Source organism: Protopterus annectens, chromosome 7.part1 (assembly GCF_019279795.1).
Source record: "Protopterus annectens isolate FY-2018-M chromosome 7.part1, PAN1.0, whole genome shotgun sequence".
NCBI classification, from domain to species: Eukaryota; Metazoa; Chordata; order Ceratodontiformes; family Protopteridae; genus Protopterus; species Protopterus annectens.
This window is the reverse complement of record NC_056740.1, coordinates 352,763,666-352,777,990: the sequence shown is the minus strand read 5'-3', so window position 1 is coordinate 352,777,990 and position 14,325 is coordinate 352,763,666. Positions and strand designations below refer to the sequence as shown.

At 44.8% G+C, this 14,325-nt stretch overlaps 1 protein-coding gene across 1 annotated transcript in view; it reads right to left on the bottom strand.

Annotated features, from left to right (window-relative positions):
• The window catches only part of LOC122807767 (sarcolemma associated protein), a 2,306,558-nt gene that overhangs the window by 1,978,828 nt on the left and 313,405 nt on the right, over nucleotides 1-14,325 (bottom strand). The gene's annotated exons all lie outside the window — the stretch shown is intronic.

The following is a 14,325-nucleotide window of genomic DNA, read 5'->3' as shown; positions in this document are numbered from 1 at the left end:
CCATTGCTGTAGACAAGGTCACTCCTGCACGTGGAGCTGCCAGGCCTCCTATGGCCATGTCTATTAAGGCCTACACTAGGGCTAAGGCAGCCAGCAAAACAAAGCATATTACTTCTAAATCCTTACCTCAGCCTACTCCAGAGACACAAATTATGTCCATGGCTGCTGATTTAATTTCCATGATTAGAGGTTCACAGGCCCATCCTGAGAGAGGATCCCAGCATCCTTCTGATAAAAGGCCCCGGATTGAACCCTCTGACCCTATTCCTTCAGATGAAGATTCTGAGGGCTCTGTCCACTCAGATAGCCAGGAAGAGCTCTTCCAGACCTATGAGGACTCGGATGCAGAAGATTCCATCCCCTCGGCCTCCCCTCCTGAGGATATTTCTTTTGGGGAAGTTCTGCACACTATGAGGGAACATTTCAAGTGGCAAGGTCAGGAATATTCTGATTCTAGGAAACGCCTTAGGACTTTCCTTAAGAAGCCCCAGCACAGGCCCTTAGCTATTCCTCCTGTACTTGATGTTCTGGATGATTTATATTCTGACTAGTGCTACCCCTGATTCTCTTCCTCCTGCTCCAGCCAAGCCAGACAGGTATTACAGGGTCCCAGAAACTCATTCCCATTTATTCAGGGCCCATACTGCTGATTTGGAAACTATTTCACAGGGGCCTAAAGGAGTTTCAGCTTCCACCTCTAAAAATCCATTGCCCTCCAACAGGGAAGCTAGGTCATTAGAGAGAATGGGGCAAAAAGGTTTACACATCCACTACAGCAAAAACAAGATAGTACCAGTGGAAGAAACACGGCTCCTTTTCTTTTTAACAGCTTTATTTGCGAGAAGGTAACAAAACACCACAGCAGCACGTAAATGTGTTTGTTTTAATCATTATTTTTAAAAAAATGTATGAAGGCATTTTGTTGAGGTGGATTTTAATGTATTCATGATGGAACAAGTGTAATTAGGAATTTTTTATTGTATTAAGAGTTTCAATTAGCTAATTAGTAACAGTATTTAAGTTGAAGGGGAAGACTAAGCATTATTCTTGTGCATCTGAGGAAGTGAGTTCAAACGAAAACGCAGGTGTGGAGACATAGCGTTAATGTGTTTGGAGCTGGTTGCTGGATTTACGTGCTGCTGTGGTGTTTTGTTACCTTCTCGCAAATAAAGCTGTTAGAAAAGGAGCCGTGTTTCTTCCACTGGTACTATCTTGTTTTTGCTGGTTTGTGACATTTTGTAGTACTAGCCTTCATTGTTTTCGGGTACACATCCACTACCTTATCTATGACAGCTTTAAATTGCCTTTTTCATATGTTACAATATCAGGATTACCTGTTAGAAGACTTACAAAAAACATTAGCCACTCCTGATCCTTTAGACAGGAAGACTTTGCAGGAAGCTGTACATAACACTCAGCAAGTAAGCAATCACTTCCTGCAGTGTGGATATGATGCACTGGAAGCTTCATGTATGGCAGCTAAGACAGGGGCAGTCATTCGTAGACATGCTTGGTTAAAAGATCAACCTCTACCAGATCATGTAAAAGCAAAACTTCTGGATGCACCTTTGGAAAAGAACAAGCTTTTTGGTGCGAATACTAAGGATGTGTTAAAGACCATCGAAGAAAAAGCAAAATCAGTTCAGACGGTGAAAGATTTCCTCCAGGTTCAACCCCCCAGATTCAGTAGGAATTGGCCTTCTAAAAACTGGTCCTTTCCTAATCCAGAAAAGTTTCAAAGGGGTAAGAACAGATGTGGCCGAGGAAGAGGCCAATACAGAGGCCCTTACAGGGGACGACAATGGCAGCCAGGAAGCCAAAGAAGTGACACAGGGGTTTCACCTGCCCCACAACCACAATCTCAATGACTTTCCTCTACTACCGCCTACCAGGGAACAAATAGAAGCTCCCTTGGGCGGGAAATTATCTCTGTTTGCAGAAAATTGGCACAGACTGACAAAGGACAAATGGATTTTGGACATTATAGACCGAGGGTACAGGTTTCATTTTCATACCTTACCAAGAAAACAAGGCATGCCAAACCTACCACAAAACCAGAGGGCAGAGACTATCAAGCAAATCACTCTGCTGACTCGGATGAAAGCAATAGAAAGAGTTCCACAACAAGAACAAGACCAGGGGTTTTACTCAAGACTGTTCCTTGTTCTAAGAAAAGAATCTCAATGGAGACCAATACTGGACTTGTCCGCATTAAATACCTTTCTCATAGTACCAAAGTTCAAAATGCTGACTCTACAGCAACTCCTTCCCATGCTGGGCAAGGGGTCTTGGCTGATTACTCTGGACCTCAAGGAGGCATACCTGCATGTCCCTATCAGACACAGCTGCAGAAGATACCTCAGATTTCTTGCAGGGCCAGAGCATTATCAATTCTCAGCATTGCCATTTGGCTTATCTACTGCACCCAGAGTATTCACAAAATGCCTGGCTTCAGTAATTGCTCATTGCAGGCTCCAGGGGATACAAATTTACCCGTACCTGGACGACTGCCTCATACAAGCGGACAACAAATTGATGTTGACAAAAATCCTGGATTATGTCATACGATTACTTCAAGCTCTGGGATACACAGTCAACTTCCAAAAGTCAAGACTGCAGCCATCCCAGCAAATAATCTTCTTAGGAGCCAAACTAGACACAGCCTCTCAGATGGCTTACCTGACAGAAGACAAGCAAGAGAAGTTAACTCATTACTTCAAAGGTTTAGCAAAACTCACCCAGATGACTGCAAGGAGATTCCTACAGGCCCTGGGTTACATGGCATCCTGCATTCTCCTGGTTCCATTAGCAAGACTACACATGAGAAAGCTTCAATGGTACCTAAAAAGCATTTGGTCTCAACACAGCAACAACTTGGAGACAATCATACCGCTCATTCCATGCCTACAAAAGGAATTCCTATGGTGGGCCTCGGTGAGCCAGGCAAACACAGGTATGTCATTCAAAAAACCACAGATAACACAGACCATGACCACAGACGCCTCAGACCTTGGATGAGGGGGCACACATGGAAGGCAGGTATATACAAGGACAATGGTCTCCAAGGGAAACACATCTGCATATAAACCAAAAGGAAATGCTGGCAGTAATGCATGCCATCGAGGCCTTTCAACACCAACTCCAGCAAGGCCATTTACTGATATGGACAGACAACACCACTGTGATGTGGTACATAAACAAGCAAGGGGGCACCCACTCTTACCCCCTTTGCAGACTGACTATGCATCTTTGGGAGAAATCACTGAGCCTAAACATCCAGTTACAATCCCAGTTTGTTCCAGGAAAAGACAATGTGTTGGCGGACAGCCTAAGCAGGAATTTCACAAATCTACACGAGTGGAGGTTACATCCGAAGGCCTTCACATACTTCACTTCGACATGGGGCAAGCCAGAAGTGGACCTATTTGCCTCTCACCTCAACCATCTTCTACCACAATTCTGCACAAGGACATACCATCCAAAAGCTTGGAAATAGATGCCCTCTCATTCAACTGGAACTCCCTAACAATCTGTGCATTCCCACCTCTGCCACTGATGACCTCAGTATTACTAAAGATCAAAGCAGAGAGACCCAAGGGAATCATAATAGCTCCGGACTGGCCAAGACAACACTGGTACCCACTACTACGGAGCATATGTCACACCAGGAGGTGGGCCCTTCCCCAATGGCCTCTACTTTTGACTCAACACAATTTCAAACAGTGCATCCAAATCTTCAGACACTGCAGCTAACAGCCTGGGAGATCCCATAAATAACTTCAGCCTATCTCTCTCCAAGGAAGTTCAGCGGATACTAACAGAGGCTCGAAGACCATCCACCAGAAAGGTTTACTTAGCAAAGTGGAAAAGATTCAGCAATTGGAATACCAGCAAGGGACATGATGCATCATTGTTGAACATCCCACTCATCTTGGAATATTTGGCAGATATGTTAAAGAACGGCCTCTCATATTCTTCCATAAAGATACATGCATCTGCTATTTCAGCTAGATACAACACTGATCCTCCTGTTTTTTCACACCCTTTACTAAGGCAATTCCTCAGGGGAATCAAGAACATTAAGCCACCAAGAAAGGCCCCAGTGCCAGCCTGGGACCTCAATTTTGTCCTAGAAAAACGGACTCTACCTCCATTTGAGCCAGCAGCTTCAGTTGACTTGCAATTTCTCTCATGGAAGACAGCTTTCCTGTTGGCAATTACCACAGTAAGAAGGGTTTCGGAACTACAGGCCCTAATGGCAATACCACCCTTCATTATTTTTCACAGAGACAGGGTTTCATTAAGGACCAACCCTACTTTTATGCCAAAGGTGGTATCTAGGGTTTCTTTAAATCAAGCCATTCATCTGCCTGCTTTCTTCCTCAATCCTGAGAATAAGGGGGAAAGACTGTTGCATACCTTGGACATTCACAGACAACTTCGATACTACCTGGGCAGAACCAAGGCCAATAGGAAGTCTGAACAACTTTTTGTAGCTTACGCCCCTGCAGTCCAAGGAAAAGCAATTTCAAAACAGACTATTTCAAAATGGATTGGACATTGCATCAGATTCTGTTATTCCTTTCATGGAAAGACTGTTCCAGCCAATGTCAGACCACATTCCACCAGAGCTACAGCCAGCTCTACAGCATTCTTAAATTCTAAAATACACCACATAGGTTGTATAGGATAGAAAGGTATAGACAGGCCCCTGCCAAGAAAGAGGGGATGGAGGGAGGGTAACCTGGACTGCAACAGTGAATACACTCTAACATCTATATTTATGGTAGGTACACAACTGTATTAGGTTCATCGTGTTTCACTGTTGCAGTCATTACACTTGGGAGGAATCCCAAAGCTGAAGTTGGGTGGCTGGATCTAAGTAGAAGTAGGAGAGGCGATGAGGCCCTGCAGAACTGCAGTGGCGAAGCCTGCTCTAGATTTAGAGTAGAGAGGCAAGTGGTAGTGCTTGGTAAAAGTGTGCGCTGAACTCCAAGTTGCAGCCTCCAAAATGTTCTTGGTTGGTACTCCTCTGAGGTAGGCTGCTGAAGTGGCAGTTGCCCTGGTGGAATGTGGCCTAATGTTAGGCACTGGTTTTCTATGCTGTGCATAGCAGAAACGAATGCAGTGTCCTATCCACTTTGAAATGGTCTGCTTTGAGATAGCTTTTCCTTGTGATCCTGCAGCATACACTACTACTTGGACAAAACAAAAACTATCAGGAAAACTGAGCAACTGTTTGTAGCATAACTGCCTGTGTATATCCAAAGTATGCAGAAGTCTCTCCCCTTTATTCTGGGGATTTGGAAAGAATGTTGGCAAATGAATGGTTTGGTTAAGAGCCACACTGGATATTACCTTAGGCATAAATGTTGGGTTTGTCCTTAGAGAAACCCTGTCCTGATGAAAAATGATAAAAGGGTCCATTGCCATTAAAGCCTGCAGCTCTGAGACTCTTTGTGCTGAAGTTATTGCTAGGAGCAGAGCAGTCTTCCATGATAAAAATTTTATATCCGCTGTATTAGCTGGTTCAAAAGGAGGCAATGTGAGTTTTTCCAAGACGAAGTTGGAGGTCCCAAGTAGGTATTGGTGCTCTCCGTGGGGGGGGGGGGTCTTATGATTTTCGCCCTTCTGAGGTACTGCCTTAGTAATGGATGAGAGAAGATAGGAAGCTCCGTGTTATAGTGAGCTGAAATGGCAGAAGCATGGATCTTAACTGATGAAAAGGATAGACCTTTGTTCAACATCTCAGTTAGGTATTGTAAAATCTGAGGAATCTGAGGAATATTTGGAACAACTATGTCAAAGCCTTGTGCCTGGTTCCAGGTGCAGAATCTCTTCCATTTGTCTGCATAAGATTTCCTGGTGCTGGGCCTCCTGGCCTCCAGAATGACATCCATCACAGCTTTAGAGAGAGATGTGGTCTGAGTGGCTATGTTATCTGCCATACAGCCAGATTTAAGGTTTTGAGTTGACTGTGCAGTATCGGATTGTTTTATTAAGTCAGAAGGTGAGGAGTTTGAGGCAAGGTCCAGGCTGGGCCTTGTGCCAAGTTCTTTAAGATTGGGTACCAGTGCTGGCGTAGCCACTCTGGGGCAATCAGGATCATTTTTGGCCTTTCTTGTCTGACTTTTAGGAGCACCTTGGGTAGAATAGGCAGTGGTGGAAAGGCATAAACTTCTAGTGTTCTCCAGCTGAATGAAATAGCATCCACTTTCCATGCTTGTGGATGGTAAGTCGTTGTGCAGAATTTCTGTAGTTGGTAGTTGAGAGGGGAGCCAAAACTATCTATGTCCGGGCATCCCCATTTCTTTGTTATCATGGTGAAGACCTGTGGGTTTAGTTTCCATTCATGAGGGTCCACGAGGTTTCTGCTTAGTTCGTCTGCCAGAGTATTTATCTTTCCTGGCAGGAATTGAGCTTGCAGATGAACTTGATAGGTCAGTGCTGGGTTCCACAAGGTCATAGCTTGCCTGCAAAGGGGGTACGAGTGTGTGCCTCTTTGCTTGTTTATGTACCACATAACTGTGGTGCTGTCCGTCTTTAGCAGTAGTTGTCCTGGATGTAGAAGGTCCTTGAATGCTGTCAGGGCATTCTGTACAGCCAGCATCTCTTTTTGATTGATGTGAAGATGCATTTGGTCTGCGGACCACTTGCCCTAAATACATTTTCCTGCCATGTGTGCCCCCCAGGCATAATCCGATGCATCTGTTGTCAGTGTCTGCCTGGCTGTGGGTAAAGTGAAAGGCTGTCCCTTGTTGTGGTGACAGGCCTGTGCCCACCATCGAAACTCCTTCTGCAGGCAAGGAATAAGAGTTATTATTGCTTCCAAGCTGTGGCAATGTTAAGTCCAAACACTTTTTAGATACCATTATAACTTCCTCATATGCAGGTTTGCATATGGAATTAGTAGAATGCAGGATGCCATGAACCCAAACGCCTGCAGAATTTTTCTTGCAGGGAGCTGGGTTTTTGTTGCCATGATTTGAAAGTAATGAGTCAGTTGCCTTTGCTTGTCTGGCGTGAGATAAGCCATCTAGGCTGTTGTATTCAAGCTTGCGCCCAGGAATATCTCTTGAGAGGGCACTTGTTTTGACTTCTTTTCATTTGCAGTGTACCCTAGGGCAACTAGTAATCTTTTTACAAATGCCAGATGTTTCAGTAGAATGTCCTTGCTCTCTGCTTGAATAAGGCAGTCGTCCAAATAAGGATATATTTGAACTCCTTTTCGTCTGCAAAATGCGATCACTGGTGCCAGGCATTTTGTGAAGACCCTGGACGCAGTAGGATAAGCCAAAGGGCAGTGCAGAGAATTGATAATGCATTGTGCCAGCTATGAATCTGAGGTATCTTCTGCAATTTTGTCTGATAGGGACATGCAGGTATGCCTCTGAGGTCCAAAGTAACCAGCCAAGCCTTCTTGCCCAGCATGGGTAGAAGTTGTTGCAGAGTCAACATTTTGAATTTGGGCACGTCCAGGTAAGTATTTAGAACAGAAAGGTCCAGTATGGGTCTCCAGGCTTTGTCCTTTCTGGGAACCAGGAAAAGTCTTGAGTAAAATCCTTGTCCTTGTTCTTGCTGAAGTACTTTTTGAATTGCTCTCATGTCCATGAGAGCTGTAATCTGCTTTTGTGCCTCTGCCCATTGATTTTGTGGCAGGTCTGGCATTCCTTTTGACCTTGGCAGTGTGTGAAAATGGAACCTGTAACCGTGAGAGACAATATTTAGCACCCATTTGTCCTGAGTGATAATGTGCCAGTTTTGTGAAAAAAGTGCTAGCTTTCCTCCTAAAGGAGCTGCCAAAGGTAAGTGCTTGGCTCCTGTAAAGGAAAGTCATTGAGACAGTTTCTTGTAGGGTTGTGACTTGTCTTCTCCTCCTTTGGGGGTTGAAGCACCCCATTGTTTTGGCCTTAGGAGCCTTGTGGCTGAGATCTGCCTCTTGAGCGTCTGTATCTGCCTCTCTGAGGCCTGCCTGACACTGGAAAGGACCAATTTTTTGAAGGCCAATTTCTGCTAAATCTAGGTGACTGTACCTGTAAGAAATCCTTTACTGTCTGCATTGATTTTGCCTTATCCTCCATTTTCTTTAATACCTCTTCTGCCTTAACACCAAACAAAGTATCATGCTGTAAAGGAGCATCCAGTAATTTGGCTTTAACATGATCAGGTCAACTTTGTTCTTTTAACCAAGCATGCCTTCGAATGACAGATCCTGTAACTGCGGCTGTACAAGAAGCCTCTAAAGAATCAAAACCACATTGCAGAGTGTGTTTTCCCACTTGTTCAGCTGCATGGAATAAATCCTGCATTTCCTTATTATCAGGGTATTCTGAGCTTGTAGACATTTTCTGTTTTAACAGAGACATTAAACATTGCTGGTATTTCAACATGTGAAATTGGCAGTTCAAAGCCCTTACTGCTAAGGTTGCAGAAGTGTAAACTTTTTCCCCCCATCTATCCAGTGCTCTGAAGTCCCTGTCAGACGGGACTGGGTTTTTTGCAGTGGAAGCCTTGACTCCTTTGGGACCCTGAGAAATAGTTTCTGGGTCAGCAGCAGGGTTTTTATAAAGAAACTTATGAGAGTCTGGGACTCTGTACTACCTATCTGGCTTGACTGGTGTTGCGGGTAAAGAATCAGGAGTCAAACTAGATTCAGAAAAAACAACAACATCTAACACAGGTGGTATAGCAAGGGGCCTGTGTTGTGGCAATAAAAGAAAGTCTCGGAGCCTTTTCTTTGATTCTGAATAATCCTGGCTTTCTCAGTGGAAATGCTCCCTCATGGTGTGTAAAGTTTCCCCAAAAGAATAATCCTCAGGAGGAGAGGCTGAAGGGATAGATTCTTCAGCATCAGAATCCTCATAGGGAGGAAGAGAGTATCCCTGGTCTGAAGAGGAATCAGAGGAAACTGAAACCTGGTAAGAGGATTCATAGTCTGTTTCCTGCCTAGGCCTTTTATCAGGAGGGGGATGGGAACCCCTGATCAAAGTAATTAGGTCTTCAGCCATCTTGAGCATCTATTGCTTAGGCATGGATGACTGTCCAGGAGAATGCTGTAATTTTTCTTTGACTGTAAAGAAGTTTTTAACTTTGCCTTTGCTGCTGCAGATGACTTGATTGTAAGCTGTGAAGGTCTGAAAACACCCTCAGAAACAGATGCCTGCACAGCGGCTCCGGACCCATCTGAGGGAATAGTTTCCGTAAGCACAATACCTTGAGTTTCCAGAGGCCTAGATGTCTCCACCTGGGGGTCGGTAGCGGCCTGTGGCTCTGAGGTAGCGGGTGTCAGGGGCTGCGAAAGCACTTCGCTGAGAACCGGCGACTGGCCTAGAAGAGGCTTCGTCATCGGTTTTGAACATCGGATGCCTGTCCTTTTCGTTGTCTTTGCACTTTTTATAAATAGCGGTCGTCGGCTGTTCCGACGGCATTATATAGTTAAACCTACGGCCAAAGTAATGCAATGCAAAATCAAACTGACGTTTAATAGTGTGTTCGTTGAATCTAGCACAAAACAGACAACTAGTGACGTCGTGATCAGGGCCTAGGCAAGGAATACAGTAAGAGTGGAAGTCCTTATGAGGTATTTGCTTCCCACAAGAAATACAATTGTTAACTTTTACTGACATTGGTCTGGAGCAAGAAAAAGATGTTCTTCATTCCACATTGCTGCAGTCCTAACTATTGGGTAGTCCGCTGTCCAGTCGGCCCGAATACCAAAGTATATGGCTGACGTCGGTCACGGCGCATTAGACTGACGTCAGTACGTCAGGGTACTAATGCGCATGACGGCCATATCCTCAGTCTTTTTGCCGCATGGTCCGATGCAGAAGCAATTTTGCGAGTGCAGGTTGGCGTTCTGAAAGTTTCTGAAGTCAGAGTTTCAGACCGAATCAAAGTTGGCTAAGTACCCGTTGGGAATATTTTGGTTTTTCTTGCCTCAGTATTTAACCGGATGTCAGAAAAGTGAATAACTGTATTTCTTGTGAAACAGATTCCTCATAGGGATTACCATACTTTGTGTATACCTTGTTTAGGGCCTGAGCACGGCGTTGTTGGATGCCGCTCTTGTGCTAGATTTAACAAAGCACTATTAAGAGAAGGTTAGACTGTGCTAGGTTGGTTTTGGGAAGCGTTGTAATTATAAAATGCCGTCGGATGCTCAGGCGCCCGCTTGCCAAAAGCGCAAGGATAAAACTGCAAAGCCTAGAATGGAAGAACCGACAGTCCCAGGCGTGGTCCTTTAGAAGACTCAGTGGAGCCGGAGGTTCTGCCAGGAGTTTCTTTGGAGTCTCAGGAGAGACTTTACTGTTACAGGATGTATCCTCTCAGGAAGTAGGCCAGGCTGAGGGGCTTCTCAGGTGGCTGTTCTTCCCTCTCTTCCTAAGGTGGTTGGAGCCTCCCCTTCTGTTTCCAAGGCTTCTTTGAGAGGCAGGCCAAGTTTAGCTTCAGTGGGGATTTCTCCTAGTGCTTCAGGGTCTTTACCTAAGAAACATATGCTTAAAATGGCAGAGGATTTGATTACTATGATTAGAGGTTCTATGCCCCCTCCTGATAAGAGACCTAGGGTGGAACCTGTGTTTGAGAGTTATGAGCAATGTTCGAGGCTTCTGATTCTTCGGCTGAAGATTTGCAGGAGTATCCTCCTTATTCTGATTCTGATGTGGATGATTCTACTCCTTCAGCTTCTCCTCCTGAGGATTTTTCTTTTTCAGAGACTCTGCATTCCATGAGGGAGCATTTTAAATGGGAAGGTCAAGATTTCTCTGATTCCAGGAAGAGGCTTAGGGAATTCTTGTTTTTACCCCAGCATAGGCCTTTAGCTATACCTCCTGTTCTGAATGTGGTGGAAGATGTTTTGCAGAGGCTTCCTTGAATCCTGATTCTCTGCCTCCTGCCCCAGTTAAACCGGATAGGTACTACAGGGTGCCTGAAGCTCATAAGTATCTTTTTAAGAGTCCCAGGGCAGACCCGAAACTGTCTCTCAGGGCCTAAAGGTGTGAAGGCCTCTGTTGTTAAAAATCCTGTTCCTCCTGATAAAGAGGCAAGGGCTTTGGATAGATGGGGAAAGAAAGTGTATACTTCTTCCACTTTAGCCATGAGGCGTTGAATTGTCAGTTTCACATGTTAAAATATCAGAATTATCTCCTTTCACAGTTGAAATCTAAGGTGGATGCTCTGGCGGAAGGTATTGAGTGTAAGAGTTGCAGGATTTAGTTCATGTGTCTGAACAAGTGGGTAAACATTCCTTGCAGTGTGGTTTGATGCTGTGCAGGCCTCCTCGAGGGTGGCTGCCACTGGTTCTGTTCTTAAAGGCACGCCTGGTTGAGAGATCAGAATTTAGCTGAGCATGTTAAAACAAGGATTTTGGATGCTCCTTACAGTCTGATGTGTTGTTTGGTTAGCCTGTGGAAGCAGTTTTAAAGAAAATGGAGGACAAGGCTAAGTCTATGCAGACTGTTAAGGATTTTTGCAGGTGCAGCCTCGAAGTTTAGTAGAAATTGGCCTACTAAGGGATGGACTTATCCTGCTTATGATTCCCAGTCTAGGGGTAGGTCTAGACGTGGTAGGGGCAGAGCTCAAGGTTCTTTTAGGCCTAGGACAGGGAGTTCCCCTGCTCAGACTTCTGGTGAGGGCAGGGGTCAGTCCTTCGTAAGCAGACCCAATGACCTGCCTTTTCAGCTGCCAGTACATTCTCGCCTGGCAGCACCTTTGGGAGGAAGGCTGTCTCTTTTCAAAGAAAATTGGGATTTAATTACCCAAGACAGATGGGTTCTGGATATCATTCACCACGGTTACAGGTTTTATTTCCATAACTTGCCTCCTTTCAAAGGCATGCCAGACATTCCTCCTCTACAAAGAACAGAGGCTCACAAGCAAATTTCTCTGTTGCTTTCGAAATAGGGCCATTCAGCCAGTTCCTGTACCAGAAAGGGGCCTAGGATTTTATTCTCGCCTGTTCCTAGTACCAAAGAAGGGGAACACGTGGAGACCAATTTTGGATTTATCTATCCTCAACACTTATCTGGACATTCCCAAGTTCAAAATGTTGGCGTTACAACAGCTTTTACCTCTGCTGGGCAAAGATCACTGGATGGTAACTTTAGATCTCAAGGAAGCTTACCTTCATGTGCCAATAAGATTAAGTTGCAGGAAGTATCTGCGTTTCGAGCTGGAAATTCTCATTATCAGTTCTCTCGTTGCCCTTTGGCTTATCTACTGCCCAGAGTATTCACAAAGGTTCTGGCTCCAGTGATAGCTTACTTCAGGCTAAAAGGAATTCAAATCTATCCTTACTTGGGCGACTGCCTGATTCTGGCTCAAGTAAAGGAAGACCTTCTACAGCATTTGGAATATGTCATAGCAGTGCTAAGATGCCTAGGTATTCTGTGAGCGAAATAAAGTCCAGTCTAGTACCCTCTCAAGACATGTGCTTTCTGGGTGTGAGACTGAATACAGCAGCCCAGATGGCCTTTTAACCCCGGACAAACAAAAGAATCTTTCCAGTTACTTCCATCAACTATCTCTTCAGTCCGGGCTGACTGCAAGGACAGTCCTTCAAGCCTTAGGGTTCATGGCATCTTGTATTCTGGTGCTTCCCAATGCCAAACTGCATATGAGGAAGCTACAATGGTATCTCAAAATCTGTGGACACAGCACTGCCAGGATTTGGACACTGTCATTCAAATAATACCTTGCATTCAAAAGGAATTTTTGTGGTGGGCTCAGGAATGTCACCTAAACAAGGGACTCTCTGTGACCCGGCCAGAGGCGAGTCAGATTCTAGCGACAGATGCCTCAGACATTGCTTGAGCTCATCTAAATGGAAAGTGGATACAAGACATGTGGCCTGCCAGACTACAGCATCTACATATCAACATGAAAGAGATGTTAGCAGTCCAGTTTGCATTAATGGCTTTCAAGGAGTTACTTCTTCCAGGGCAGGTGTTGATTCTAACAGACAACACAACTGTCATGTGGTACATCAACAAACAAGGGGAACACATTCTTACCCATTGTGCAGACAAGCAATGATTTTATGGAGACTCGCTCAGCTTGCAACTAACTCTTCAGGCAAGGTTTCTGCCGGAGCACAGAACTCCCTAGCAGATGTGTTAAGCAGACAAATCATGGATCCCCACAGTGGAAACTGGATCTTCATGTATTTCAAAAATTGACAGTGTCATGGGGAACTCCAGACATAGATCTGTTCGCTTCTCCACTAAACCACCAGCTGCCAAAGTTTTGCACGAAGATTTCATCACACAGCTTGAAAATGGATGCTCTTTCTTTCAGTTGGAAAAATCTTCATGTGTATGCTTTTCCACCTCTGCCTCTTCTCCCAAAGGTGCTTCTAAAGGTCAGACAAGACAAGCCAAGGATGATTTTAATAGCTCCAGATTGGCCTCGGCAGCACTGGTACCCATTACTGAGGAGTCTGGTAAGGAAGCCTCCATGGCCTTTACCCTTGATTCCACACCTGTTGTCTCAGAGGACGGTCGTCTGCTCAATGTCAAGCTTCACTCTCTTCATCTAACAGCCTGGCATATTCTGTTTTGAAAGACAGCAGGTCTCAGCTTCCTCAACAAGTTTTAAATGTGATTATGGAAGCCAGAAGACCTAGTACAAGGAAAGTGTACAGAAAAATGGAAGAGATTTTTATTTTGGACTGCAGCAAAGAATTTGGAGATTTCTGAGCCTAATTTGAGTGTGGCTCTTCAATATCTTACTGAGTTATTGGACAAAGGTTTGTCTTTCTTGCCATGATTTGAAAGTAATGAGTCAGTTGCCTTTGCTTGTCTGGCGTGAGATAAGCCATCTAGGCTGTTGTATATTCAAGCTTGCGCCCAGGAATATCTCTTGAGAGGGCACTTGTTTTGACTTCTTTTCATTTGCAGTGTACCCTAGGGCAACTAGTAATCTTTTTACAAATGCCAGATGTTTCAGTAGAATGTCCTTGCTCTCTGCTTGAATAAGGCAGTCGTCCAAATAAGGATATATTTGAACTCCTTTTCGTCTGCAAAATGCGATCACTGGTGCCAGGCATTTTGTGAAGACCCTGGACGCAGTAGGATAAGCCAAAGGGCAGTGCAGAGAATTGATAATGCATTGTGCCAGCTATGAATCTGAGGTATCTTCTGCAATTTTGTCTGATAGGGACATGCAGGTATGCCTCTGAGGTCCAAAGTAACCAGCCAAGCCTTCTTGCCCAGCATGGGTAGAAGTTGTTGCAGAGTCAACATTTTGAATTTGGGCACGCCAGGTAAGTATTTAGAACAGAAAGGTCCAGTATGGGTCTCCAGGCTTTGTCCTTTCTGGGAACCAGGA